Raw genomic sequence first — 27,577 nt, 5'->3', positions numbered from 1 at the left:
GCTGCGCAAGGCTGCTCACAGAATTAGATTGATCGACGATTCGACGATTGACTTCACAGGGTAAATTCGAACTGTTGCTCTTGGAAAGATGCAGGGCAGAACTGTTTTTCGTAATATCAGTAAGACCCGTTTCAGGGAAACGTGGATGAAAAGACCTTTTTATTTTGCGACGTATTCTTCGCACAAGAGACGACGCGGGACAGCACGTGTAAAATCTGCAAGCTCAATTATTTTCCTTGCCGTTGTGCATTTTGTTTTAGTGGAGAGTGAGTCCTCCAAGTGATTTGCAAATCTTCTCACAACCATCCTGGTCACAGAGATAAACTTGTCTTACGGCAGCCCCAACTGCTTGTGGATGAACCGCGTGAACGGTGGCCGAAGGCTTCTGCGTTGAGTTGACAAAATGCGGGACTAGTTGCTGTGGACTGTTTTGCTTTAGAACACGAGTCCGCGCTTCAATTTCTGATTTTAACTGGTCCACTTGGTTTTGATGGTTTTCACTAGTACTGGTGTCTTCCAAACATGAACGGTCCTCAGGATTGTCAAGATCATCGTTGTCGTCGTCATCGCTTGAGTGTCATAACTTCCATGCTAGTTATTGAAGCAACCATTTGGCAACTTGGCCACTTTATGAAGTAAGTAGTTTCATGCCATTCCATGGGAAGTTTTTCCTTTTGAGGTTTTTTATAAAGTGTCCATTCTTAGACCTAACATGTGACTGCTTGAAGGAATTTTAAGATGGTTCAGTATTGTATTTTTATTTCCTGAATCATTATTTTGTGTCTATTTTTAGTACACGTTGAAAGTCCAGCAGCAACTGCAACTACAATGGGCCATTCCATTTAATATCCGCACCCCCCCCCCCCTATTGAGGTATTACTTGAAACCCCCCCTCGGATATCATTTATTGAGAGGTACCCCCTTGGATTTAGATAAAGTGGCCACCCCCCCCCCCCCCCGGATTTTTTGTAAATTTAGTTTCCGAGCTTGCAAACCTCTTTCGATGTCTTCAACATATCATTTATTGGGGAAAATGGTCAATACAAGATTGAAGGATCGCTTTGCACTGTCTTTATATTTAAATATATACTCTTCACTGAAACCCTAAAGAAACAGAAGGCACACGTAACTTATTTACAAAGCAATACTCCCTATAGTTTTTAAAATAATTCACATTCATACAAAGAAACCTAGGAAATATGACTACTCAGAGCTAAATGGGAGTAATGAAACAGAGAGGATATGTCAAACAGAATAGTTATTATCACTTGAAGATAAGTTACTCACAATTATGCATGTAATAACAATTATTATCTCTGAAATTCGAAATAATTTCCTTCCCATTTGTGCTGGCCGCATTTTATGTGGCAAACGTAGGGACATGGAGTGAGTGAGCTGGAAGAGACGAGAAAAATTACACAAAGCTGTGTGATTTTTGCATGATGAGTGGGAAAAAAGTATACCTTAATATACAAACAAACAGGTAAGGATTACAGACAATAAGGGAAGTAATTTTCGGGACTTTAACAACTGACCGCTTAATACGGTGCCGCTTAATACAGGTTCGACTGTAACAATTTTACAGTGCAAACTTACACGAAACTCTTCTTTTACTGAAATAATTGTCCCCATACCCTTTCAGATTCCTCCCTTTTAAGTTGTTGCCTATGATGTCCTCTCCCCCCCTCCAGGATTTTCTGATCTTCACGAGACCCCCCCCCTCGGATTTCCCTTGACCTCAATGGGGGGGGGGAAGGGTGCGGATATTAAATGGAATGGCCCAATTTAACAGGAAAATTGAAACCTTACAACACTGAAGAATATCTCTGACTTAAGGAAACATGGCTTGTTCTGGTGAAAGAAATTTGGAAATGTACTGAATAGTCCTAAGCACAGGGTTGAAAAGTGTAGTTGTGAGAGTGCTCTTCTATCACTAGTGTCATCAAGGTTCACTTGAGAATTTTCCTGGCTAGAGCTTTTTGCATAAGTTTCATGCCAGTTTTTTTTTGTTTTTGTTTCTTGGCATTGGTTTTTATTTACTTGAGAAAAGTAGTTAAAATACCTGTAGTCCATTTCTTGATTGTTGTTAAATTTTCAATTCAGTAATTTATTTTGAACAATGGTATAAAGTTCAAGTCATTTGCAACTACAGCCTGTACCTTCATTGCCAGATGCACCTTTTTTCTGGCATCACTCATGTTTCCTTTTGCTAAAGTTTTCTCGTAGTTGTTTATTGTATGTGGATGGCAACTGTACCCAAGTACCATACCAGACATCAAAGACTTGCCCCACCAAATTTCAACAGCAATCCATTTGCTTTCTGCATAGGACAGTTTTTCTACCAATTAAATCAGAATGGCATACAGTTGTACATCTACTCTGTGAAGGAATTTGTTTTGTACATGTATTCAAGATTTATAATAACAAAATCAGACCACTTGTATCTCCATCATAAGGAAAGGTGTTTGTCTTCTCATAGAAGAATTTTTACAGTTTACATGTATAAATGGGATGCTATGAAAAAATATTAATAATTATAATCCATCAAATATTTTAGCTCGGGCGTGATTGGTCTAAACGCCTCACATGACCGAATATACCCCAGCTAAAACTGGGGAATATCGGATGATATTCTCCAAGTGATATTCCCCGATTTCAAAAACTGCAAGACGCGCCTTTCTTAAACGAAATGTTCAAATACTCAAGCTCGTTGCTACATGTTCCAAAAAATATTTGAAGGATAATAACCACAATAGCCTCCATTTGACTTTAAAAATATGCTCAGATATTTGTCCTTGGACATTATCTGCTCCTCGAAGCTCACAGTTTTCCTCGAGCGTCGCTCTCGGAAAACTGTTCGCTTCTCGGAACAGATAATGTCCGCGGACAAATATCTGAGCATATTTTCGCGCCAAATGGAGGCTATTGTTTATTTATTATTAGTTGTGTCAAGCAGAATGCAATAAGTAACAGGATTACTTGAAGTTTCCACTCAGTAAATGATATAGGGGTAATAGTACAATTTTTGTATAGAAGCTGGGTGTGTTCCATCCTTTTGCAACTTCGTCAGGGTTTATTCTAGAAATTTTGCAATGAAGGCCCTCCTTTGTAATTTTTTGGGGGACCTTTTTTCAAGAAAGAGGGCCCAAGAATAGGGGCCACATAAAAGATATTTGAACTTCTTTGTACAGTCTATTCAGAAGCAGCCCAATAAAGCCCAGAAAAAGAATGCAGAAAAAAACACAAAGGAAACAAATTGCAAAAAATCTTGCAAAGCCACACTCTAGAATAAACCCTGCTCTTTACTAAATAGTTAAGTACACAACAATCTTATATCATTTACGGTGAGAAATCACAAGTTTACTTCTAGTTTTATTTATAATCACTGTTATTTGTTACAGGTTCCATCTGAAAGTGTATACCTGATTTCTGAAGAAGCTCAGGCTGTGCAGTATCGCAACTACCCATGTCGTTTGATGACTTGTCCTTTTCGTTGTTGGTGTTTCCTTTTCCTCATTAAAGATTGCGTGGAAGATGTAGTCAAAAAGCCCAGGAGCATGGCTTTCGCAACATTTCTCCTTTTCATCTGGACTGTAGAGATGATCTCCACTTTGTGAATAGTGCTGGACTTATAATCTGTGGAACTGTTGTACAAGGGTGCTAAAATGCTGTGTCTCCTTAATAAATGTCAAAATGTAAAGCAATATTTTATATCCATATTCAAAGGCAAATGTTTCTTTCAAATCTGTTAATTTTACTTTGTAACAATTTTACATTTTACTGGTAGCAGTCAAATGTTGTGGGGTAATGTTATTATCCATTCTTCTCATTATTTCATTAAACAGAATCAGGTGTTATTATTTTGATGACCGTTTTGATTAATTTGATTGATTATTTTGACCGTTTTGGGAGGGTGGTTGTGTATCCTCTCATCAGGGCCATTTCATTTGAAGTGTGATGTTTTCTGTTCACTTTTTTGTATTTAAAGGCCTTAACTTTTTCACTTCATAGGCAGTTTGACTAGTGCCTTTAGCATGGCAGGATAGCAATAAATGGGTTACCTTTAATTTTCTTTTGAAGCATGGTGTTTTCCTTTTGCAATTCACTGTTCATTTCTTGTTGCTTTATTTGAAGTGCCATTAAAGAGGCATTGTGAAGAGTAATAATATTTCTGTCAGGAAATAATCCTTTCAGTGTTTATTGATGTTATTGGTTGCTCCTTTTCATATTAGTATTAGTACAGATTTCATTTATATTTCACATGAATAATAACCATTGTTATTCCCAGTAATAATTTCATTTTAAAATCTTGTAACATTTTAGTCCTTGGAAATAATGTTTTGTTCATTCTTAGTTTATAGTTGTATCTAGATTGTTACCTCTCAAAAGCCCGTTGAGGGGAGTGGTAATAAAAAGTACATGTGTACTTAATGCTGAACTTTCATGCTGGAGAGAGTAAAATAATGCGTGTGTATTTTTGTGGGGTTGAAACACTGTACAAGTTAGGCCTTAATTGACCAAGTTAGAACAAAGAACAAGATTCACACCAAGGAAACCTTGAACATTTGCTTTTTTTCTCCCTATTGCACATACTATTTTTTGCTTTCTTTGGTGTTAAGTGACATAACATGTAGTGCTCTATTTTCTTCTTTTGGGGGTTGTTTAACTCTTTTTCAAGTTGTTCTATTTTGTCAGTTTTTACTTCACCACAGTTTCCCTGTTCTTTATGACTGCCAGCTGTTTTGTCAACTTCGTTTTGACTTTTGAGGCGCTAAGCCAAAGAAAGCAAAAAGAAGTGGGTTCCTTCTGTTAGGGGCTTAAGGATGCTTTGTTAATACAGATGCTGAATCTTCCACAAGGAGCTTAGGGTCCATTGATTTTTCTTTTTCTTTTTTTTTTTTTGATGGAGACAAAATATGAATTGCCTTCATTGAAATAACTGTCATCGTTAACCACTAGGTAGTGGGATGACTTTGTAGCAGTTAAAAAAAACTTCCTCACGACCTGTGATATCAAGAGTCACTAGGTTTTCTTTTCCTTTTCTCTTTAGAGGGACCAGGGCGCGTCTCCCCCTACACCAATTAGAAGAATGGAATTCTGAAAGGGTGAGGGGTTGACCCTTCCTATGAAAATTAACAGCCCTTTGTCTTATTCCATTTCTCATACCTTTTTGGGAGGGATGCATCTCCTCTGCTGACAAATCCTCTCGTCCATCTACGACTCGCAGATGAGAGTTCCAGTGTGGCCTTCAAAAAAATCAACAACTGAAAACAACCGGTGGGGCATTTTACAAGAGTACCTTTGCAGGCACCACTGCGAAAGGGATGACTGCAATTCGACTTGTTGAAGTTAGTCTGAACGTCGTAATCCTTTTTGCACAACACAACTTCATGTAAAAACCCACAGGCTCGTGCGTTTTCCCTAGAAACAATGGACAAATTTCTCCAACAATCACTGGCGCCAGATGTCTGGGCATTTTTTCTCAGTGTTCTTTGGGCCTTCAGACATTGCATGACTAATTAATTGTTTTTTACGGCAAACGGCAACTCCATGACAAGATAGGGAAAAACCGGTAGCTGGTAGCCGCGATTTAGGCAGGAAAACGGTGACTTGAGCAATCACTCGGTACACAGATAAATAGTCAACACATTTTAATAAGCCTCCAGAAATTATGAGTTAAAAGGCAAATAAAGTCAAAACCTCGAAAAAATACATTTTAAAAAGTCAAAGGACACAAATACATGAAAACTTGCATATTACAGTTAAAATAAGGCTTAAAATAAAAGTGGCCGCTTTGCTAAGTTCTCAAAGTTCGGCCTTCAATACTTACAAAATCCAAAACCTTGCAAAGAGGATGCATCCGTTTATCCTCTTTGAGCATCAGAACAAACGTTCAACTTTAAAAAGCTTTTGCAAATTTTCATAGAAACGAAAAAAAAGTCATATTTGATATGTTGCTCAAAAGGTGTTTATGCATGACATTTCGCTTTTCTGACCTTAAAGAGTGAGCGTAGACCTTAAGAAATGCAAAAATCCGTGCTTGCTTTGAACAAGATAGATGCGTTAAGTCCTCTAAATTGGCCACAAATGTCGCTGGTTTAGAAATACAACTGTTAAACCGATCTTTTCATGAAATGCTCCACAGCTTGCTCGGAAGATGGCGGACTATAATGTAGAATTCTGAAGTTCTGAGAGCGAGGACAGCGGCGTTACGGCCTTTTGAATGACGTGTATTATTTTGATTCGTCGTCCGCCATTTTGAAAATCGAATGGCGGGAAGAAGGCCGAAATATAGTGCGCATGCCCAGCGGTTTTTGCGCTCTGTCTCCCCAACCATTATAGAATTGATGTTTATTTTGGACAGCTGACCACGAGAGCCGATAATCAGAAATTCAGTTTTAGAGTCATTTATCATAAGACGATAAGAGACCATCCAGGCACGAATATCAGCGACACACTTTTCAATCGTACTAACTGCATTATCCTGAGCCAGCTGTGATTCCGGTTTAAAAGAAAAATAAATCTGGGTATCGTCTGCAAAGGCATGTGCAGATGGAAAGTGTTTTCTTATGACTTCAAACAATTTGAATCCATAGAGAAGAAAAAGGACTTGGCCCAGACAGCTTCCCTGAGGTATTCCACGAGACAAGTTGAATTCATCAGAGAGATTGTTCTCTATAACAATGCATTGCTTCCTTTCTGACAAGTAAGACTGAAACCATAGAAGAGCAGTGTCCGTTACACCAAAGTCGCGTTCCAAAGTATTCAATAGTAAAGAGTGGTCGACTGTATCAAATGCTGCACTAAGGTCCAAGAGAACCAAAAGAGTAACTTCTTGCTTATCCATATTAAGCAAAATGTCATTCTGGACTTTAAGAAGGGCAGTCTCAGTGGACGAAAAACGACGATAGGCTGACTGACAATCCGGTAGTAGAGCAATTTCTTGGCAATGACGTAGAAGTTGATCGACAACAGCTTTTTCAACAATTTTCGAAATAAATGGAAGGTTACTAACTGGTCTATAGTTCTTGAAATCAGTATCGCTTCCAACCTTCTTTTGTAAAGGAGTAACTAGTGCAGTTTTCCACTGATCAGGTACATAGCCTTTGGTCAATGAGTGATTTACAAGATCAGTGACTTTAGAAGCCAGAGCATCAACGCAAAGTTTGAATAGCCATGTTGGTAAAGGATCCAGTAGACATGTAGCGTTCGAAGAACTTTCAATTAACTGACATACCTTGTTTTCAGACAATTCAGAAAATTGACTTAATTTCACACCACCGCAGTGACAGTCCAGGAGAGGAGGCTCCACATTGATAGCATCAATGTTCTCCAAAATTAAATCAATTTTCTTGATAAAAAATTCACCAAACTCATTTGCCAAACAGACAGGATTAGTAAACTCAGGAAGGGTGTTTCCACAGCTTTTTTTACACAGTGATTTGACGATTTGAAACAATTTTCGCGTATCACCAGCGCAATCAGAAACACGGCCAGAATAATATGCAGACCGAGAGACCTTGAGAAGAGAAGAATACTCCTGACAGATTAGACGAAAAGCTTGTTTGTCGGATTTAAGCCCAGATTTTCTCATTGCTCTTTCCAATCTTCTGCGTCTCCTTTTGAGATTTCTAAGTTCATTAGTAAACCAGGGAACTTTTGGTCGAGCAACAATTTCCTTGGATACCATAGGAGCATGAAGATCAAGTATAGTTATGAGAGCGTTGCAGAATTCATATACTAGTTCATTCAGGTCATCCGAAGCAAGTGGCAGTTTCAATGATGAAATTAGATCAGATTGAAAATTAGTGATGTTTATATCTTTTAGCTTCCGATAGGACAGGTGCTTAGATGTTAAAGCAGGTTTTGGAAAACCAATGCGGGTAATAACTGAACAGTGATCCGAAATAAGACATGTGGCCATTGGAACTCCAAGACTAAAATCGGCAACCGATCTACTAATCTAGAGATCAAGTGTATGGCCTGACACATGAGTAGGAACAGAAACATGCTGCTGTAGACCAAAAGTCGTCAAAATGTGACAGAATCTTCTTGTATCAGCATTCTGATGGTCATCAAGGTGGAAGTTAAAGTCACCCACAATAAGCAGAGGTTCCAAACACAAAACTGTATTCTCCAGAAGGGTGGAAAACTCTTCAAAAAACACAGAGGAAGAGACTTGATGCTGCGGCGAGTAAGGGGGACGATATACAATTATCACTCTCAAAGTTTTGCACTGTAGTTTCACAGACCATTCAGAATATTCAAATGATTTCAGTTCTCTGCCATCAAGTAACACGCATTTTAATGAATCGCGGTGCAATATCCCTGTGCCACCACCACGTCTAAGAGATTGTCTTGGAAAACTCTGAAACACATAGCCCTCAAAGGACAAGCTAGAAATAGTGACAGAGTCGAAGTTTGTGAGCCAAGTTTCGATAAAAGAGCAAAAGTCAATCTTGTTATCCAGAACATGGTCGATAATTCCTTCAACTTTGTTTTTAACAGATCGAGCATTCAAAGAAGCAAGGATAAATGAACCTGAGTTCAGAGTTCCATTACTGCACCTGGTAGTATCAAAGCAAATTCGCGGTTTAATCGTATTCGTTAAGTCTCTTGCCTTCGAAGAGGTGTGAACTTGAATATTTAATGATCTTCGGGTAGCAGAACGAAAGGAAATAATTACAGAAATTTTACGTCTTTCTTGAAACAGCTTTTTCTGTAAATGTCCAGCTCTCTTACCCCGATATTTGAACAGTCCAGCGTTCTTGAGATCATTTAAGATAGGTTTACAAAAACATCGTTTGTAGGCAGGTCGTAGATTAATGAGTTCGCTCCTCGAATAAGAAACACGAGTATGAAAACACGAGGCCAAAACACTTGTAGAGAGAAGGTTAATATTCCTTACTGAGATGCTTGGAGATCCAGTTATACCGGTGGGTCCAGGGTTGATTTCAATATCCATGAAAATGGTCAAATCTCTTGATGGAAGTAAAGCACATACCATGTTTCACGGAGATGGTGATCGGATGGCGTGGTAAGTTTACGCTTCGAAATTTACGTTGTAAAGCAGGCTTTCCAAGCGAAACCAAGCAGGAGTAGCTACTATCGTTGCTCCATTGATTCCAGTCCAATGGCCTCGAAAAACTCAGCAATAAGACAAAAATAAAATAATAAAATCGTCGAGCACAAAACGTGGCTGCCATCACGGCGCTCATTTACATATTAGTGATTCTTACGTTTGGGGGTTAGTTATTTTACGTTTGGGGGTTATTAATTCTTACGTTTTGGGGTTAGTAATCCTTACGTTTGGCGGTAAGTTTTCTTACGTTTAGGGGTTAGTGATTCTTATGTTTTAGGGTTAGTTTTTTTACTTTTTCGGGTTAGTAATTTTTACGTGTGGGGGTTAGTAATTCTTACGTCTGGTTGTTAGTTTTCTTACGTTTGGGGGATAGTGATTCTCACGTTTGATGGTTAATAATTCTTACGTTTTGGGGTTAGTAATTCTTACGTTTGGGGAGTGGTGATTTCTACCTTTGGGGGTTCATTTTCTTACGTTTGAGGGTTAGTAATTGTTACGTTTGGGGTTTAGTGATTCTTACGTTTAAAAGGTTTGTTTTCTTACGTTTGGGGGTTAAAAACTCTTACGGTTGGGGGTTACTGATTGTTGTGTTTTGGGGTTAGTCTTCTAATGTTTGAGGGTTAGTTATTCTTACGTTTAGGGGTTAGGTTTTTTTGCGTTTAAGGGTTAGTGATTCTTACACTCGGGAGTTAGTTTTCTTACGTTTAAGGGTTAGTGATTCTTACGTTTGGGTTCTAGTTTTCTTACGTTTGAGGGTTGGTTTTATTACGTTTTTAGGGCTAGTTTTCTTACGTTTAGGGGTTAGTAATTCTTACGTTGAGGGGTTAGTTTCTTACGTTTAAGGGTTAGTGATTCTTACGTTTGGGTTCAATTTTTTTACGTTTGAGGGTTGGTTTTATTACGTTTAGAGGTTTGTTTTATTACGTTTGGGGGTCAGTGATTCTTACGTTTTTGGAGTTAGTTTTCTTACGTTTAGGGGTTAGTGATTCTTACCTTTGGAGGTTAGTTTTCTCACGTTTGAGGGTTAGTTTTCTTACGTTTGGGGGTTGGTTTTATTACGTTTGGGGGTTAGTGATCTTTACGTTTTTGGGGTTAGTTTTCTTACGTTTGGGGGTTAGTAATTCTTACGTTCTTAGGGTTAATTTTCTTACGTTTAGGGGTTAGTTTTTTACGTTTGGGGGTTAGTGATTCTTACGTTTGGGTTTTAGTTTTCTCACGTTTTGTGGGTTTGTTTTCTTTCGTTTAAGGGTTAGTAATATTTTACGTTTTGGGGTTAGTTTTCTTTCGTTTGGAGGTTAGTAATTAATACCTTTAGTGGTTAATTTTGTTAAGTTTTGTTGTTAGTGAATCTTACGTTTAGAGGTTAGTGATTCTTACGTTTTGGGATTAATTTTCATATGTTTGGGGGTTACTTTTCTTACGTTTGGGGGTTAGTGATTCTTAAGTTCTTAGGGTTAGTTTTCTTACGTTTGGGGGTTAGTGATTTTTACGTTTGGGTTCTAGTTTTCTTACGTTTAGGGGTTAGTTTTCTTACGTTTCGCGGTTAATGATTCTTACGTTTTGTGGGTTAGTTTTCTTACGTTTAAGGGTTAGTATTTTTTTACGTTTTGGGGTTAGTTTTCTTTTGTTTGGAGGTTAGTAATTAATACGTTTAGTGGTTAATTTTGGTTAAGTTTGGGGGTTAGTGATTGTTACGTTTGGGGGTTAGTTTTCTTACGTTTTGTTGTTGGTGATTCTTACGTTTAGGGGCTTTTTTTCTCACGTTTGGGGGTTAGTACTTCTTAGGTTTGGGGGTTAGTGATTCTTACGTTTTGGGATTAATTTTGATATGTTTGGAGGGTACTTTTCTCACGTTTGAAGGTTAGTAATTCTTACGTTTTGGAGTTAGTTTTCTTAACGTTTGGTGGGTAATGATTCTTACGTTTGAAGGTTAGTTTTCTTACGTTTCTGGGTTAGTGATTCTCACGTTTTGGGGTTAGTTTTCTTACGTTTAATTGTTAGTAATTTTTACGTTTGGGGGTTAGTTTTCTTACGTTTAAGGGTAAGTAATTCTTACGTTTGGGGGTTAGTTTTCTTACGTTTAAGGGTTAGTGATTCTTACGTTTAGGCTCAATTTTTTTTACCTTTTGGGGGTTGGTTTTATTACGTTTGGAGGTTAGTGATTCTTACGTTTTGGGGGTCAGTTTTCTTACGTTTAGGGGTTAGTTTTCTTACGTTTGGGGCTTAGTGATTCTAACGTTTTTGGGGTAAGTGTTTTTACGTTTAGGGGTTAGTGATTCTTACGTTTGGGTTCTAGTTTTCTTACGTTTAGGGGTTAGTGATTCTTACGTTTGGGGGTTAGTTTTCTTACGTTTGGGGGTTAGTTTCCTTTCGTTTGGGGGTTGGTTTTATTACGTTTGGGTGTTAGTGATTTTTACGTTCTTGGGGTTAGTTTTCTTTACGTTTGGGTTCTAGTTTTGTTACGTTTGGGGTTAGTGATTCTTACGTTTGGGTCTAGTTTTTTTTTTTTGGGGGGGGGGGGGGGTTAGTTTTCTTACGTTTGGGGGTTAGTGATTCTTACGTTTGGGTTCTAGGTTTCTTACGTTTAGGGGTTAGTTTTCTTACGTTTGGGGGTTAGTTTTCTTCCGTTTGGGGGTTAGTGATTCTTTTTTTGGGTGCTAGTTTTCTTACGTTTAGGGGTTAGTTTTCTTACGTTTGGCGGTTAGTGATTCTTACGTTTTGCGGGTTAGTTTTCTTACGTTCAAGGGTTAGTAATTTTTTACGTTTTGGGGTTAATTTTCTTTTGTTTGGAGGTTAGTAATTAATACGTTTAGTGGTTAATTTTGTTAAGTTTGGAGGTTAGTGATTGTTACGTTTAGGGGTTAGTTTTCTTACGTTTTGTTGTTAGTGATTCTTACGTTTAGGGGCTTTTTTTTCTCACGTTTGGGGGTTAGTAATTCTTACGTTTGGGGGTTAGTGATGCTTACGTTTTGGGATTAGTTTTCATATGTTTGGGGGTTACTTTTCTTACGTTTGAAGGTTAGTAATTCTTACGTTTTGGAGTTGGTTTTGTCAACGTTTGGTGGGTAATGATTCTTACGTTTGAAGGTTAGTTTTCTTACGTTTGTGGGTTAGTTTTCTTACGTTTTATTGTTAGTAATTTTTACGTTTGGGGGTTAGTGATTTTTACGCTTGGGGGTTAGTTTTCTTACGTTTGCGGGGTTAGTGATTCTTTCATTCGGAGGTTAGTTTTCTTACGTTTGGAGGTTGGTTTTGTTACCTTTAAGGGTTGATGATTCTTAGGTTCGGGGGTTTGTTTTCTTACGTTTGGTGGTTAGCGATTCTTACGTTTGGGGTTAGTTTTTTTACGTTTGGAGGTTGGTGATTCTCACGTTTTGGGGTTATTTTTCTTGCGTTTGGGGGTAAGTGATTCTTACGTTTGGGAGTTAGTTTTTTTACGTTTGAGGGTTAGTGATTTGTAATTTTTGGAGTTAGTTTTATTACGTTTGGAGGCTAGTGACCCTTACGTTTGAAGGTTAGTGATTCTTACGTTTGGGGGTTAGTTTTCTTACGTTTGGAGGTTAGTAATTCTTACGTTTTGGGGTTAGTTTTGAAACGTTTAGGGGTTAGTTAATCTTACGTTTGGGGATTGGATTTTAAAAGTTTTGGGTTTAGTTTTTTTTCGTTTGGACGTAAATAATTAATACGTTCAGTGGTTAGTTTTGTTAAGTTTGGGGGTTAAAGATTCTTACGTTTAGGCGTTAGTTTTCTTACGTTTTGAGGTTAGTAATTCTGACGTTTGGGGGTTAGTGGTTCTTACGTTTTGGGATTAGTTTTCATATGTTTGGGGGTTAGTAATTCTAACGTTTGGGGGTTATTTTTTTTTATGTTTGAAGGTTGGTGATTCTAACGTTTTGGGGTTACTTTTCTTACGTTTGGGGGTAGTAATTCTTACGTTTTGCAGTTGGTTTTATTAACCTTTGGTGGGTAATGAAGGTTAGTTTTCTTACGTTTGTGGGTTAGTAATTTTTACGTTTCGGGGGTTAGTTTTCTTATGTTTGGGGATTGGTGATTCCTACGTTTGGGAGTTTATTTTCTTACGTTTGAAGGTTACTAGTTTTTACGTTTAGGTGTTAGTGATTCTTACGTTTAGGGATTAGTTTTTTATGTTTGGGGGTTAGTAATTCTTACGTTTGGGGGTTAATTTTCTTAAGTTTAAGGGTTGGTGATTCTTACGTTTTAAGGTTAGTAATTCTTACGTTTGGGGGTTACTGATTGTTACGTTTTAGGGTTAGTTTTCTAATGTTTGAGGGTTTGTAATTCTTACGTTTCAAGGCTAGTTTTTCTTACGTTTGAGGGCTAGTAATTCTTTTGTTTAGGGGTTAATTTTCTTACGTTTAAGGGTTAATGATTCTTACGTTTGGGTTCTAGTTTTCTTACGTTTGGGGCTTTGTCATTCTTACGTTTAAGGGTTAGTTTTCTTACGTTTGGAGGTTAGTAATTCTTACGTTTCAGGGTTAGTTTTCAAACGTTTGGGGGTAAGTAAATCTTACTTTTGGAGGTTGGATTTCTTACGTTTTGGGGTTAGTTTTCTTATGTTTGGGGGTTATTAATTCTTGCGTTCGGCGATTAGTTGTTTAACGTTTGGGGGTTAGTGATTCTTACGTTTGGGGGTTGGTGATTCTTACGTTTGGAGGTTACTTTTCTAACGTTTGGGGGTTAGTAATTCTTACGTTTAAGGGGATAGTTTTCTTACGTTTGGTGGTGAGTAATTCTTACATTTTTCTTTCGTTCGGAGGTTAGTTTTGTTACGTTTGGACGTTAGTTTTCTTACGTTTAGGGGTTAGTGTTTCTTGCGTTTTGAGGTTAGTTTTCTTACCTTTGGGGGTTAGTAAGTCTTACGTTTAGGGGTTAGTTTTCTTACATTTTGCAGATTGTTATTCTTACGTTAGGGGATCATTTTTTTACGTTTTGTGGTTAGTGATTTTTACCTTCGGAGGTAAGTTTTCTTACGTTTGGGGGTTTGTGATTTTTACGTTCGGGGATTAATTTTCTTACGTTAGGGGGTTAGTAATTCTTACGTTTGGTGGTTAGTTTTCTTACGTTTGGGGGTTAGTTATTCTCACGTTTGAGGGTTAATAATTCTTACGTTTGGGGGTTAGTGATTCTTACGTTTTGGGGTTAGGTTTCTTACGTTTGGGGGTTAGTAATTCTTACGTCTGGGGATTGGTTTTCTTACGTTTAATGGTTAGTTATTCTTACATTTGGGGGTTAGTTTTGTTACGTTTAAGGGTTAGTGATTCTTACGTTTGGGGCTTGGTTTTATTACGTTTGGGGTTTAGTGATTGTTACGTTTTTGGGGTAAGTTTTCTTGCGTTTAGGGATTAGTGATTCTTACGTTTGGGTTCTAGTTTTCTTACGTTTAGGGGTTAGTAATTCTTACGTTTTGTGGGTTAGTTTCTTACGTTTAGGGGTTAGTGATTTTTACGTTTGGGTTCTAGTCTTATCACGTTTGAGGGTTAGTTTTCTTACGTTCGGGGGTTGGTTTTATTACGTTTGGGTTTTAGTTTTCTTACATTTTGGGGTTAGTAATTTTTACGTTTCGGGGGTTAGTTTTCTTATGTTTGCGGGGTTAGTGATTCTTACGTTTGGAGTTTAGTTTTCTAACGTTTGGACGTTAGTAATTTTTACGTTTAAGGGTTAGTTTTCTTACGTTCTAGTGTTACTGATTTGTAATTTTTGGAGTTAGTTTTTTTACGTTTAGGGGATAGTCATTTTTACGTTTAAGGGTTAGTTTTCTTACGTTTGAGGGTTAGTAATTCGTACGTTAGGGGGTTAGTTTTCTTACGTTTGGAGGTTAGTAATTCTTACGTTTTAGGGTAAGGTTTTAAACGTTTGGGGGTTAGTGATTCTTACGTTTGGGTTCTAGTTTTCTTACTTTTAGGGGTAAGTTTTGTCACGTTTGGGGGTTAGTGATTCTTACGTTTTGTGGGTTACTTTTCTTACGTTTAAGGGTTAGTAATTGTTATGTTTTGGGGTTGGTTTTCTTTCGTTTGGAGGTTAGTAATTAATACGTTTAGTGGTTAGTTTTGCTAAGTTTGGGGGTTGGTTATTGTTAGGTTTGGGGGTTAGATATCTTACGTTTTGGGGTTACTTTTGTTACGTTTGGGGGTTACTGATTGTTACGTTTTGGGGTTAGTTTTCTAATGTGTGACAGTTTGTAATTCTTTCGTTTGAAGGCTAGTTTTTCTTACGAGTGGGGGTTAGTAATTCTTACGTTTGGTGGTTAGTTTTCTTACGTTTGGGGGTTAATGATTCTCACGTTTGAGAGTTAGTAATTTTTACGCTTGGGGGTTAGTGATTATTACGTTTTGGGGTTAGGTTTCTTACGTTTTGGGGTTTGATAATTCTTACGTTTGGGGATTGGTGATTCCTACGTTTGGGGGTTTATTTTCTTACGTTTGAAGGTTAATAGTTTTTACGTTTAGGGGTTAGTGATTCTTACGTTTAGGGATTAGTTTTTTATGTTTGGGGGTTAGTATGGGGGTTAGTTTTCTTATGTTTGGGGATTGGTGATTCCTACGTTTGGGAGTTTATTTTCTTACGTTTGAAGGTTAATAGTTTTTACGTTTAGGGTTTAGTGATTCTTACGTTTAGGGATTAGTTTTTTTATGTTTGGGGGTTAGTAATTCTTACGTTTTGGGGGTTAATTTTCTTAAGTTGAAGGGTTGGTGATTCTTACGTTTTAGGGTTAGTAATTCTCACGTTTGGGGGTTACTGATTGTTACGTTTTGGGGTTAGTTTTCTAATGTTTGAAGGTTTGTAATTCTTACGTTTGGGGGCTAGTTTTTTTTACGTTTGAGGGCTAGTAATTCTTATGTTTAAGGGTTAATTTTCTTACGTTTAAGGGTTAATGATTCTTACGTTTGGGTTCTAGTTTTCTTACGTTTGGGGCTTTGTCATTCTTACGTTGAAGGGTTAGTTTTTTTACGTTTGGGGGTTTGTAATTCCCACGTTAGGGGGTTAGTTTTCTTACGTTTGGAGGTTAGTAATTCTTACGTTTCAGGGTTAGTTTTCAAACGTTTGGGGGTGAGTAAATCTTACTTTTGGATGTTGGATTTCTTACGTTTTGGGGTTAGTTTTTTTAGGTTTGGGGGTTATTAATTCTTGCGTTCGGGGATTAGTTGTTTAACGTTTGGGGGTTAGTAATTCTTACGTTCGGGTGTTAGTGATTCTTACGTTTGAGGGTTAGCGCTTCTTACGTTTGATGGTTAGATATCTTACGTTTGGGGGTTAGTGATTCTTACGTTCGGGGATTAAATTTCTTACGTGTGGGAGTTAGTTATTCTTACGTTTGGGGGTTAGTGATTCTTACATTTGAAGGTTAGTGATTCTTACGTTTGGTGGTTAGTTTTCTTACGTTAGGGGGTTTGTTTTCTTACGTTTTGTCTTGGTGATTCTTATGTTTGGGGGTTAGTGATTCTTACGGCTGAGGGTTAGTAATTCCTAAGTTAGGAAGTTAGTTTTCAAGCGTTTGGGGGTTAGTAAATCTTACTTTTGGAGGTTGGATTTCTTACGTTTGGGGGTTATTGATTCTTACGTTCGGAGATTAGTTTTTTTACGTTTGGGGATTAGTAATTCTTATGTTTGGGGGTTAGTGATTCTTACGTTGGAGGGTTAGTGCTTCTTACGTTTGGTGGTTAGATTTATTACGTTTGGGGTTAAGTGATTCTTACGTTCGGGAATTAGTTTTGTTACGTTTGGAGGTTAGTGATTCTTACGTTCGATGGTTTTTTTTTACGTTTGGGAGTTAGTGATTCTTACGTTTGGGGATTAGTGATTCTTACGTTTAGGGGTTAGTTCTCTTACGTTTGGGGGTTAGTGTTTCTTACGTTTTGTGGGTTAGTTTTGTTAGTTTTCGGGGTTAGTGATTCTGACGTTTAAGGGTTAGTGTTTCTTACGTTTTGGGATTAGTAAGTCTTACGTTTTGTGGTTTCTTATTTTTACGTTAGGGAGTCAGTTTTCTTACGTTTTGTGGTTAGTGATTCTTACGTTTGGGAATTAGTTTTCCTACGTTTGGGGGTTACTAATACTAACGTTTGAAGGTTAGTTTTCTTACGTTTGGGGGTTAGTGATTTTTACGTTCGATGGTTAGTTTTGTTACGTTTGGGGGTTAGTGATTGTTACGTTTGGGGGTTAGTAATTCTTACGTTTAAGGGTAAGTTTTCTTACGTTTACGGTTTAGTGATTCTTATGTTTGGGGGTTAGTTTTCTTACGTTTTCGGGTTTGTAATTCTTACGTTTGAGGGTTAGTTTTCTTACGTTTAAGGGTTAGTAATTCTTACGTTTGGGGGTTAGTGATTCTTACGTTTGGGGGTTAGTTTTCTTACGGTTAAGGGTTAGTAATTCTTTCGTTGGGGGTTAGTTTTCTTACATTTGGGGATTAGTGATTCTTACTTTTGGTTTTATTTTTCTCATGTTTGGGGGTAGTGAATCTTAGGTTTGGGGGTTAGTTTTGTTACTTTTTGGAGTTAGTTAATCTTACGTTGGGGGGTTAGTTTTTTTATAGACTACGAGTAGTCCCCCATTTTTCCTTAGGGATAGTAGGGCGAGCGAAACGCGAGCGCGCGTTAAAATCACCCCACGCGAGAAAAGGCGACACGCGGCGGGGAGAGAGAAAAATGAGGTACTACAGACAAAGCGGAAGCTTTTGAACTAATGGGCTGCTCTTACAACGCACAGCGCGGCCTATTGACAACTATGCTTGACCGTGCATATCGCCTGTCTTCGTCATGGTCCTACTTCACTGAGGAGTGCGAAAGCCTGAAGTCCGTGTTCTTTAAATTGAAGTATCCCAAGCACCTTGTGGACTCCACTGTTAAAACCTTTCTAAATCTAAAGGTCGCCGACCAGCCTCCATTACTGGCCAAATCTACGACAGAAAACACAACTCGGGTCGTCATACCCTTTAAAGATTAGGAGTCTGCTAATATCGTAAAGACACAGTTAAAAGATCTCAGTGTGAAGCTCCAGACTATTGTCCAACCAGTGTTTACGAGCCGCAAGATTGCCCAGGAGTTCCCGACAAGCGAACCTAAGCCTCAGCTCATTGATCAACAATGCGTTGTGTATAACTTCAAGTGTGACCAGTGCGATGCTGGTTATGTCGGATACACCCGTGGCGATCTGTTCGCACGCGTTGATGGACATAGAAGCAAGACCTCGTCAGTGCGCAAACACTATGACAATAGACACGCAGGCAGGATTCCAGATGACCTTCGCAATTGTTTCAAGGTGTTGAAAAAATGCCAGAACAAGTTTGATTGTCTCATTAATGAGATGTTACTCATTAAACAATTACGACCATGTTTAAATGTGCAATCAGACTCTATTTGCGCTAAGGTCTTTGTCTAACTTATGCAAATAAGTGACTCTGAACTCTCAGTACTCTTGCAATCGCATATTTAATTTTAGTTTCCCTTGACAATGGCCCTAAGATGTCGCCGAAACGTAGGACTTTTCTTTCGTTAGTTTTTGCCTGTATATGTCTGTTTTATGTTAAAAAAAAAAATTATTACATTTTTCGATTCTTAAAATTCTCTATTTTTACCTCACAGCAACCTAAATCACAGGCATAACACCATCCTCTATAGTCTGTTTTTTTAGCACTAAAATTTCCATACGAAGCTTGAAGCATTGTTAAACTAAAATTTATTACTATTTACTTTTACATATATGTATCGCTTGCTTACATATTTTCTTTTCACGTTGCACACCTCATATTAATTTTTTCTCTCCATTTGCACGTTGTCAAAGATTCTTAAAACTTCTTATTCTGAGTCTAATCAAGCATCAGGTATTGCTGTACAGTTCTAAATGTTGAGTCTGTGGCTTAAGTGAGACCATTTAAATGAAAGCTATTGAGCAGTACTTTCCTGTGGTACTGTTTATTATGCTGTACAAGGTCGTTCTAACTTTTGAGCCTGTGGATGAAATCCTAAAGTGTGACCATTTAAATCAAAGCTATTGAGCAGTACTTTCCTGTAGTGCTGTTTATTTTTTCGATATCTCGGAAGATATTGGAAGAGGTGGGTTATGACCATGAATAAACCACCATCTATCCAGCCAGCTGCAGAATGCTCTTTTTTCTCTTGCTTTTCTCTCAAGGTAGGTATTAATTGAAGGGAAAATCTACACGTCTACATGTAATGGAAGGCCAATTGAACTGCCTCCTTTTTGGAATTATTATAATAATGTAAGACAGTGAAAATATGGCAGTGCCTCTTTGCATGCCGCATTTTCAACCAGCAAACTGGTGCTAAAATGGACTGTTTTTCAGTCTTTTGCTTTCTAGGACTGCCTTGTTGGCGAAGCTTACATACTCTAAGGTAAATTTTTAAATGGCACATACAGTATTTATCTAAAGGGGCACATACCAGATGAGTATAATTATACAAGCAGGTATAATTATGTTGTGGTTTAAGACTTTTTTGGTTTAAAATTTTTCAAACCAGTTTAATTTTTGTTTTCCTTTGTGTACTATTCATTACCATAATTACCCTGCAAGCAGAGGCCCTTCGATCTTCCTAGATAAGTTAAGAAGAGGAAGGGACCTCTGCGAGCCGCCTCGACTTTTCCTGTTGAGCATGCGTTAAATTCAAATGTAACCGAGCCTTGCTCAGCGTCGATGCCATTTGCAGTTTACTATTCATTTTGTGTTAAAAAGTGTTGACGGGCCAATGCGACTCCTGCATTTCGCAAATAGATTTGTATCTTGATGAAGGGAAAAACTCAAATATACCGAATGTGCCATTGGGTATGCTAGCTCTGTGGCATTTGTTTAGGTTTACCGGCTCGGATCAACTGCAAGATATCACACAGCACCAAATAAATGCTATCTTTGAAGACATGGGATCCGTGGATTTCGTAACTCGTGAGTTCATGCTTTTCTGCAGTGAGATTGCAGGATGTTCGTTTATCACCTATTTGAGAGTCTAGCAGATCCAAGTCTTTACAAAGTTGATCAATGTTGCTTCTCGCTTTCGAGAGCTTTGGCCTCTTGCAGTTATTTTCAGCTTTGTTGCTTCGTTCTTAGCGCTGACATGTATCTGCATTGTTTTGTGGGTAAGCTCGCATCCGGTAGATATTAAAAGCTTAAGACAGTCGGTAACTATCATGGTAGTCTCTAGGATGCTTCACGGCTCAGCCGATGGTCATTAAGAAAACCTCCATTCAGTATATTTGAGTTTTTCCCTTCATGATTAAGATAAACATCATAAAACCAGAGTTAAGGTACCGTTGAAGGCTTTATTTCAAATCTATTTTGCGAACTGCAGTGCGAAATAAATCCATTGAACGCGAAGCGCCGTAATTGTTGTTCATTTCGTCGTGACTGAAATAACGATTAAATGAACAATATAGAGCTGCTCGTTGTTCGGAACAACGAACAGCTCTAAGGCCATGCTCAACAAAAACATTAAATCGCCTTGTTGTTGCTGTATTCACAAATATTTCAACTTCCCCATTTGATGGAGCAATAAAAGTAAAAAGGAATTTTTATTTTTTTTCAAAAGTAAACTCCCAGGGATCGTCAAGTCACGGCCGCCGACTCAACTTAGGGGGTTGCTTTTCTTACGATTTGGGGCTAGTGATTCTTACGTTTGGGGGTTAGTGATTCTTTCCTTTTGGGCATAGTATTTCTTACGTTTTAGGGTTCGTTTTTCTTACGTTTGGGGGTTAGTGATGCTTACGTTTTGGGGTTAGTTTTCTTACGTTTGGGGGTTAGTTTTCTTACGTTTGGAGGTTAGTGATTCTTACGTTTTGGGGTTAGTTTTCTTACTTTTAGAGGTTAGTGATTGCTAAGTTTGGGAGTTTGTCAATTTTACGTTTGGGGGTTAGTTTTCTTAGGTTTGGGGGTTAGTGATTCTTACGTTTTGGGGTTAGTTTTCTTACCTTTAAGCGTTATTGATTCTTACGTTTGGGGATTAGTTTTCTTACGTTTGGTTGTTAGTTTTCTTACGTTTGAGGGATAGTAATTCTTACATTTGGGGGTTAGTTTTCTTACGTTTCAAGGTTAGTAATAATGTATAAGGTTAGTTTTCTTACGTTTTCGGATTAGTGATTCTTACGTTTGGGGTTTAGTTTACTTACGTTTGGGGGTTAGTGATTCTTACGTTGGGGGGTTAGTGATTCTCACGTTTTGTGGGTTAGTTTTCTTACGTTTAAGAGTAAGTAATTCTTACGCTTGGGGGTTAATTTTCTACGTTTAGGGGTTAGTTTTCTTACGTTTGGGGGTTAGTAATTCTTACGTTTAAGGGTTAGTTTTCTTACGTTTGAAGGTTAGTGATTCTTACTTTTGGGGTTTAGTTTTCTTACGTTTGGGGGTTAGTAATTCTTACCTTTTTTAGGTTAGTTTTCTTACGCTTGGGGGTAAGTGATTCTTACGTTTTGGGGTTAGTTTTCTTACGTCTGGGGGTTAGTAATTCTTACGTTTTGGGGTTAGTTTTCTTACGTTTGGGGGTTAGTAATTCTTACGTTTTGGGAATGGTTTTCTTACGTTTGGGGGTTAGTAATTCTTACGTTTGAAGGTTAGTTTTCTTACGTTTAGGGGTTAGTGATTCTTACCCTTGGGGGTTAATGATTCTTATGTTTGAGGGTTAGTATTTCTTACGTTTTTAAATAGTTTGTTTTCTTACGTTTGGGAGTTAGTAACTCTTACGTTTTGGGGTTAGTTTTCTTACGTTTGGGGGTTAGTGATTCATACGTTTGGAGGTTGGTTTTCTTACGTTTGGGGGTTAGTGATTGCTACGTTTGCGGGTTAGTTTTGTTACGTTTGGGGGTAAGTAATTCTTACGTTTGGAGATTAGTTTTCGTACGTTTGGGGGTTAGTAATTGTTACGTTTTGGGGTTAGTATTATTACGTTTGGTTGTTAGTAATTCTTACGTTTGGGGAATAGTGTTCTTCCGTTGGGGGTTAGTAATTCTGACGTTTGGGGGTTAGTTTTCTTACGTTTGGGGGTTAGTGATTCTTACCTTTGGCGGTTAGTTTTCTTACGTTTTGGGGTTAGTGATTCTTACGCTTAGGGGTTAGTTTTTTCACGTTTTAAGTTTAGTAATTCTTACGTTTAAGGGTTAGTTTTCTTCCGTTTGGGGGTCAGTGATTCTTACGTTTTGAGGTTAGTTTTCTTACGTTTGGGGTTAGGAATTCTTCCTTTTTGGAGTTAGTTTTCTTACGTTTAGAGGTTAGTAATTCTTACGTTCGGGTCTAAGTAACTCTTACGTGCGGGGATTATTTTCCTTACGTTTGGGGATTAGTATTCTAACGTTTGGTTTTTAGTGATTCTTACGTTTAAAGAATAGTTTTCTTACGTCGGGGGTTAGTAATTCTTACGTTTGGGGGTTAGTCTTCTTACGTTTTGGGGTTAGTGATTCTTACCTTTCGGGGTTAGTTTTCTTACGTTGTGGGGTTAGTTTTCTTACGTTTGATGGTTAGTAATTCTTACGTTTGGGGGTTAGTTTTCTTCTGTTTGAAAGTTAGTGATTTTTACGTTTTCGGGTTAGTTTTCTTACGTTTGGGGTTAGAAATTCTTACGTTTATGGGTTAGTTTTCTTACGTTTAGGTGTTAGTCATTCTTACGGTTGGTGGTTAGTTTTCGTACGTTTTGTTGTTTGCAATTCTTACGTTTGGTCGATGGTTTTCTAACGTCTAGGGGTTAGTTTTCTGACGTTAGGAGTTAATTTTTTTACTTTTGAGGGTTAGTAATTCTTATGTTTGGGGGTCAGTTGCCTTACGTTTGGGGGTTAGTTTTCTGACGTTTAGAAGTTAGTGATTCCTACGTTCAGGGGTTAGTTTTTTTACGTTTAGGGGTTAAGAATTCTTACGTTTTGGGGGTTAGTGATTCTTACGGTTGGGGCTAGTAATTCTTACGTTTGATAATTAGTTTTCTTAGGTCTGATGGATAGTGATTTTTACCTTTGAGGGTTAGTTTTCTAACGTTTGGGGATTAGTACTTCCTACGTTTGGAGGTTAGTTTTCTTACGTTCGGGGGTTAGTGATTCATACGTTTGGGGGTTAGTGATTCATACGTTTTGGGGTTAGTTTTCTTACCTTTGGGGGTTAGTGATTCTTACGTTTGGGGATTAGTTTTCTTACGTTTTGGGGGTTAGTAATTCTTACGTTTTGGGGTTAGTTTTCTTACCTTTGGGGGCTAGTAATTATTTCGTTTAAGGGTTAGTTTTCTTAGGTTTGAAGGTTACGTTTTGGGTTTAGTTTTCTCTTGTTATGGGGTTAGTGATTTTTACGTTTGCGGGTTAGTTTTCTTACGTTTGGGGGTTAGTTTTATTACGTTTAATAGTTAGTGATTCTTACGTTTTGGGGTTTACTTTTCCTGCGTTTGAGGGTTAGTAATTCTTACGTTCAAGGGTTGTTGATCCTTACGTTTGGGGGTTAGTTTTCTCACGTTTGGGGGTTAGGAATTCTTACGTTTCGGGGTTAGTGTTCTTACGTTTAGGGATTAGTTTTCGTACGTTTGAGGGTTAATGATTCTTACGTTCTTGAGTTAGTTTTCTTACGTTTGGGGGTTAGTAATTGTTACCTTTAAGGGTTAGTTTTTTTACGTTTTGGGGGTGAGTGATTCTTAAGTTTGAGGTTAGTTTTCTTACGTTAGGGGGTTAGTTTTCTTACGTTTAAAGGTTACTATTTCTTTCGTCTGGGGGTTAGTTTTCTTATGTTTGGGGCTTAGTGATTCTTACGTCTTGGGGCTAGTTTCTTTTTTAGGGGGTTAGTTTTCTTACGTTTTAAGGTTAGTAATTGTTACGTTTTGGGGGTAAGTTTTCTTACGTTTGGGGGTTAGTGATTCTTAAGTTCGGGGGTTAGTTTTCTTATGTTTAGGGGTTAGTAATTCTTACGTTTGGAGGTTAGTTTTCTTACGTTCGGGGGTTAGTGATTCATACGTTTGGGGGTTAGTGATTCATACGTTTTGGGGTTAGTTTTCTTACCTTTGGGGGTTAGTGATTCTTACGTTTGGGGATTAGTTTTCTTACGTTTTGGGGGTTAGTAATTCTTACGTTTTGGGGTTAGTTTTCTTACCTTTGGGGGCTAGTAATTATTTCGTTTAAAGGTTAGTTTTCTTAGGTTTGAAGGTTACGTTTTGGGTTTAGTTTTCTCTTGTTATGGGGTTAGTGATTTTTACGTTTGCGGGTTAGTTTTCTTACGTTTGGGGGTTAGTGATTCTTAAGTTCGGGGGTTAGTTTTCTTATGTTTAGGGGTTAGTAATTCTTACGTTTGGGGGTTAGTTTTTTTACGTTTGGGTATATTGATTCTTTTGTTTTGGGGTTAGTTTCTTACGTTTGTGGGTTAGTTTTCTTACGTTTGGCTGTTAGTGATTCTTAGGTTTAGGGGTTAGTTTTCTTACCTTTGAAGGTTACTAATTCTTACATCTGGGGGTTAGTTTCTTACGTTTGGGATTTAGTTACATACGTTAGGGGGTTAGTGATTTTTACGTTTGGGGGTTAGTTTTCTAACGTTTAGGGGTTAGTGATTCCTAAGTTCGGGTGTTAGTTTTTTTTTACGTTTTAGGGGTTAGTAATTCTTACGTTTGGGGGTTAGTTTTTGTACGTTTGGGTTTAGTGATTCTTACGTTTGGGTGATAGTTTTTTTACGTTTTGGTTTTGTGATTCTTACGTTTAGGGGTTAGTTTTTTTACGTTTGGCTTTAATGATTCTTACGTTTTGGGGTTAGTTTTCTTACGTTTGTGGTTATTATTTTTTACGTTTGTGAGTTTGTTTTCTTATCTTTTAGAGTTAGTGATTCTTACGTTCGGAGTTAGTTCTCTTACGTTTTGGGGTTAGTTTTCTTACGTTTGGGAGCTAGTGATTCTTACGTTCGGGGGTTAGTTTTCTTACGTTTGTGGGTTAGTTTTCTTACGTTTAAGAGTTAGTAATTTTTACGTTTTGGGGTTAGTGTTCGTTTGTTTGGAGGTTAGTTTTGTTAAGTTTGGGGGTAAGTGATTCTTACTTTTAGGGGTTAGTTTTCTTATGTTTTGTTGTTAGTGATTCCTACGTTTAGGGGTTTTTTTTCTCACGTTTGGGGGTTTGTAATTCTTACCTTTGGGGGTTAGTGATTTTTACGTTTTGGGGTTAATGTTTTTGCGTTTCGGGTTGGGAATTCTTACGTTTGGGGGTTAGTATTCTTATTTTTAGAGGTTATTAATTCCTACGTTTGGGGGTTAGTGATTCTTACATTCCCGGATTAGTTTTCTTACATTTAAGGGTAAGTAATTCTTATGCTCGGGGATTAGTTTTCTTAAGTTTGGGTGTTAGTATTCTTATGTTGTGGGGTTAGTGATTCTTACGTTTGAGGGTTAGTTTTCTTACGTTTTATGGTAAGTCATTCTTACGTTTGGGGATAAGTTTTCTTCCGTTTGGTGGTTAGTGATTCTTACGTTCTTGGGTTAGTTTTCTTACGTTTGGGGTTAGAAAGTCTTACGTTTGGGGGTTAGTTTTCTTACTTTTTCCTGTTAGTAATTCTTACGTTGAAGCGATGGTTTTTTTATGTTTGGGGGTTAGCTTTTTTTAAGTTTAGGGGTTAATTTTCTTACTTTTGGGGGTTAACAACTCTTACGTTTGCGGGTTAGTGATTCCTACGTTCGGGGGTTAGTTTTCTTACGTTTAAGGGTTAGTAATTCTTACGTTAAGGGGTTAGTTTTCTTACGTTTGGGGTTAGCGATTTTTACGTTTCGGATTTAGTTTTCTTATTTTTAGCAGTTAGTAATTCTTACGTTAGGGGGTTAGTTTTCTGACGTTTGAAGGTTAGTTATTGTTACGTTTTAAAGTTAGTTTTCTTACGTTTGGGGTTTCATAATTCTTACGTTTGGGTGTTAGTTTCCTTACGTTTGGGGGTTAGTAATTCTTAGGTTTGAGTGTTGGTTTTCTCACGTGTGGGGTTTAGTGATTCTTACGTTCGGGGGTTAGTTTTTTTACGTTTAATGGTTAGTAATTCTTACGTTCGGAGAATAGTTTTTTTACGTTTGGGGGTTAGTAATTGTTACGTTTCGGGTCATTATTCTTACGTTTGTGGGTTAGTGATTCTTACGTTTTGGGGTTAGTTTTCTTAACTTTGGGGGTTAGTGATTCTTACGTTTGGGGATTAGTTTTCTTACGTTTGGAGGTTAGTAATTCTTACGTTTTGGGGTTAGTTTTCTTACCTTTGGGGGCTAGTAATTATTTCGTTTAAGGGTTAGTTTTCTTAGGTTTGAAGGTTAGTGATTCTTACGTTTTGGGTTTAGTTTTCTCTTGTTATGGGGTTAGTGATTTTTACGTTTGCGGGTTAGTTTTCTTACGTTTGGGGGTTAGTTTTATTACGTTTAATAGTTAGTGATTCTTACGTTTGGGGGTTACTTTTCCTGCGTTTGAGGGTTAGTAATTCTTACGTTCAAGGGTTGTTGATCCTTACGTTTGGGGGTTAGTTTTTTTACGTTTGGGGGTTAGGAATTCTTACGTTTCGGGGTTAGTGTTCTTACGTTTCGGGGTTAGTTTTCTCACGTTTGGGGGTTAGTTTTTGTACGTTTGAGGGTTAATGATTCTTACGTTCTTGAGTTAGTTTTCTTACGTTTTGGGGTTAGTAATTGTTACCTTTAAGGGTTAGTTTTTTTACGTTTGGGGGTGAGTGATTCTTAAGTTTGAGGTTAGTTTTTTTACTTTAGGGGGTTAGTTTTCTTACGTTTAAAGGTTACTACTTCTTTCGTCTGGGGGTTAGTTTTCTTATATTTGGGGCTTAGTGATTCTTACGTCTTGGGGCTAGTTTCTTTTTTAGGGGGTTAGTTTTCTTACGCTTGGGGGTTAGTTTTCTTACGTTTTAAGGTTAGTAATTGTTACGTTTTGGGGGTACGTTTTCTTACGTTTGGGGGTTAGTGATTAGTAATTCTTACGTTTGGGGGTTAGTTTTTCTACGTTTGGGTATATTGATTCTTTTGTTTTGGGGTTAGTTTCTTACGTTTGTGGGTTAGTTTTCTTACGTTTGGCTGTTAGTGATTCTTAGGTTTAGGGGTTAGTTTTCTTACCTTTGAAGGTTACTAATTCTTACATCTGGGGGTTAGTTTCTTACCTTTGGGATTCAGTTACATACGTTTGGGGGTTAGTGATTTTTACGTTTGGTGGATAGTTTTGTTAAGTTTGTTGGTTAGTGATTCTTACGTTTAGGGGTTAGTTTTCTTACGTTTTGTTGTTAGTGATTCTTACGTTTTTGGGGTTAGTTTTCTTACGTTTATGGGTAAGTGATTCTTACGTTTGGGTTCTAGTTTTCTTACGTTTGGTGGTTTGCGATTCTTATGTTTTTGGGGTTAGTTTTCTTACGTTTGGGTGTTAGCGAGTTTTCTTACGTTTGAGGGTTAGTGATTCTTATTTTTGGGTTCTAGTTTTCTTACGTTTAGCGGTTAGTTTTCTTACGTTTGGGGGTTAGTGATTTTTACGTTTTGTGGGTTAGTTTTCTTACCTTTGAAGATTACTAATTCCTACATC

General features: G+C 37.7%; 2 long non-coding RNA genes and 1 pseudogene across 3 annotated transcripts in view; all 3 read left to right on the top strand.

The window, feature by feature from the left end:
* The window catches only part of LOC146486014 (uncharacterized), a 370,416-nt gene that overhangs the window by 236,139 nt on the left and 106,700 nt on the right, over positions 1 to 27,577 (top strand). The gene's annotated exons all lie outside the window — the stretch shown is intronic.
* Positions 17 to 4,431, top strand: LOC146486019 (uncharacterized). Its single transcript, XR_014860664.1, has 2 exons — positions 17 to 635; positions 3,402 to 4,431. It is a non-coding gene; the product is annotated as an uncharacterized LOC146486019 (long non-coding RNA).
* On the top strand, positions 17,822 to 18,546 carry LOC146486018 (uncharacterized; annotated as a pseudogene).

Source organism: Pavona decussata, unplaced genomic scaffold, assembly GCF_977016875.1.
Source record: "Pavona decussata unplaced genomic scaffold, jaPavDecu1.1 SCAFFOLD_22, whole genome shotgun sequence".
In the NCBI taxonomy this organism is placed as follows: domain Eukaryota; kingdom Metazoa; phylum Cnidaria; class Anthozoa; order Scleractinia; family Agariciidae; genus Pavona; species Pavona decussata.
This window is presented reverse-complemented; position numbering and strand designations above follow the sequence as displayed.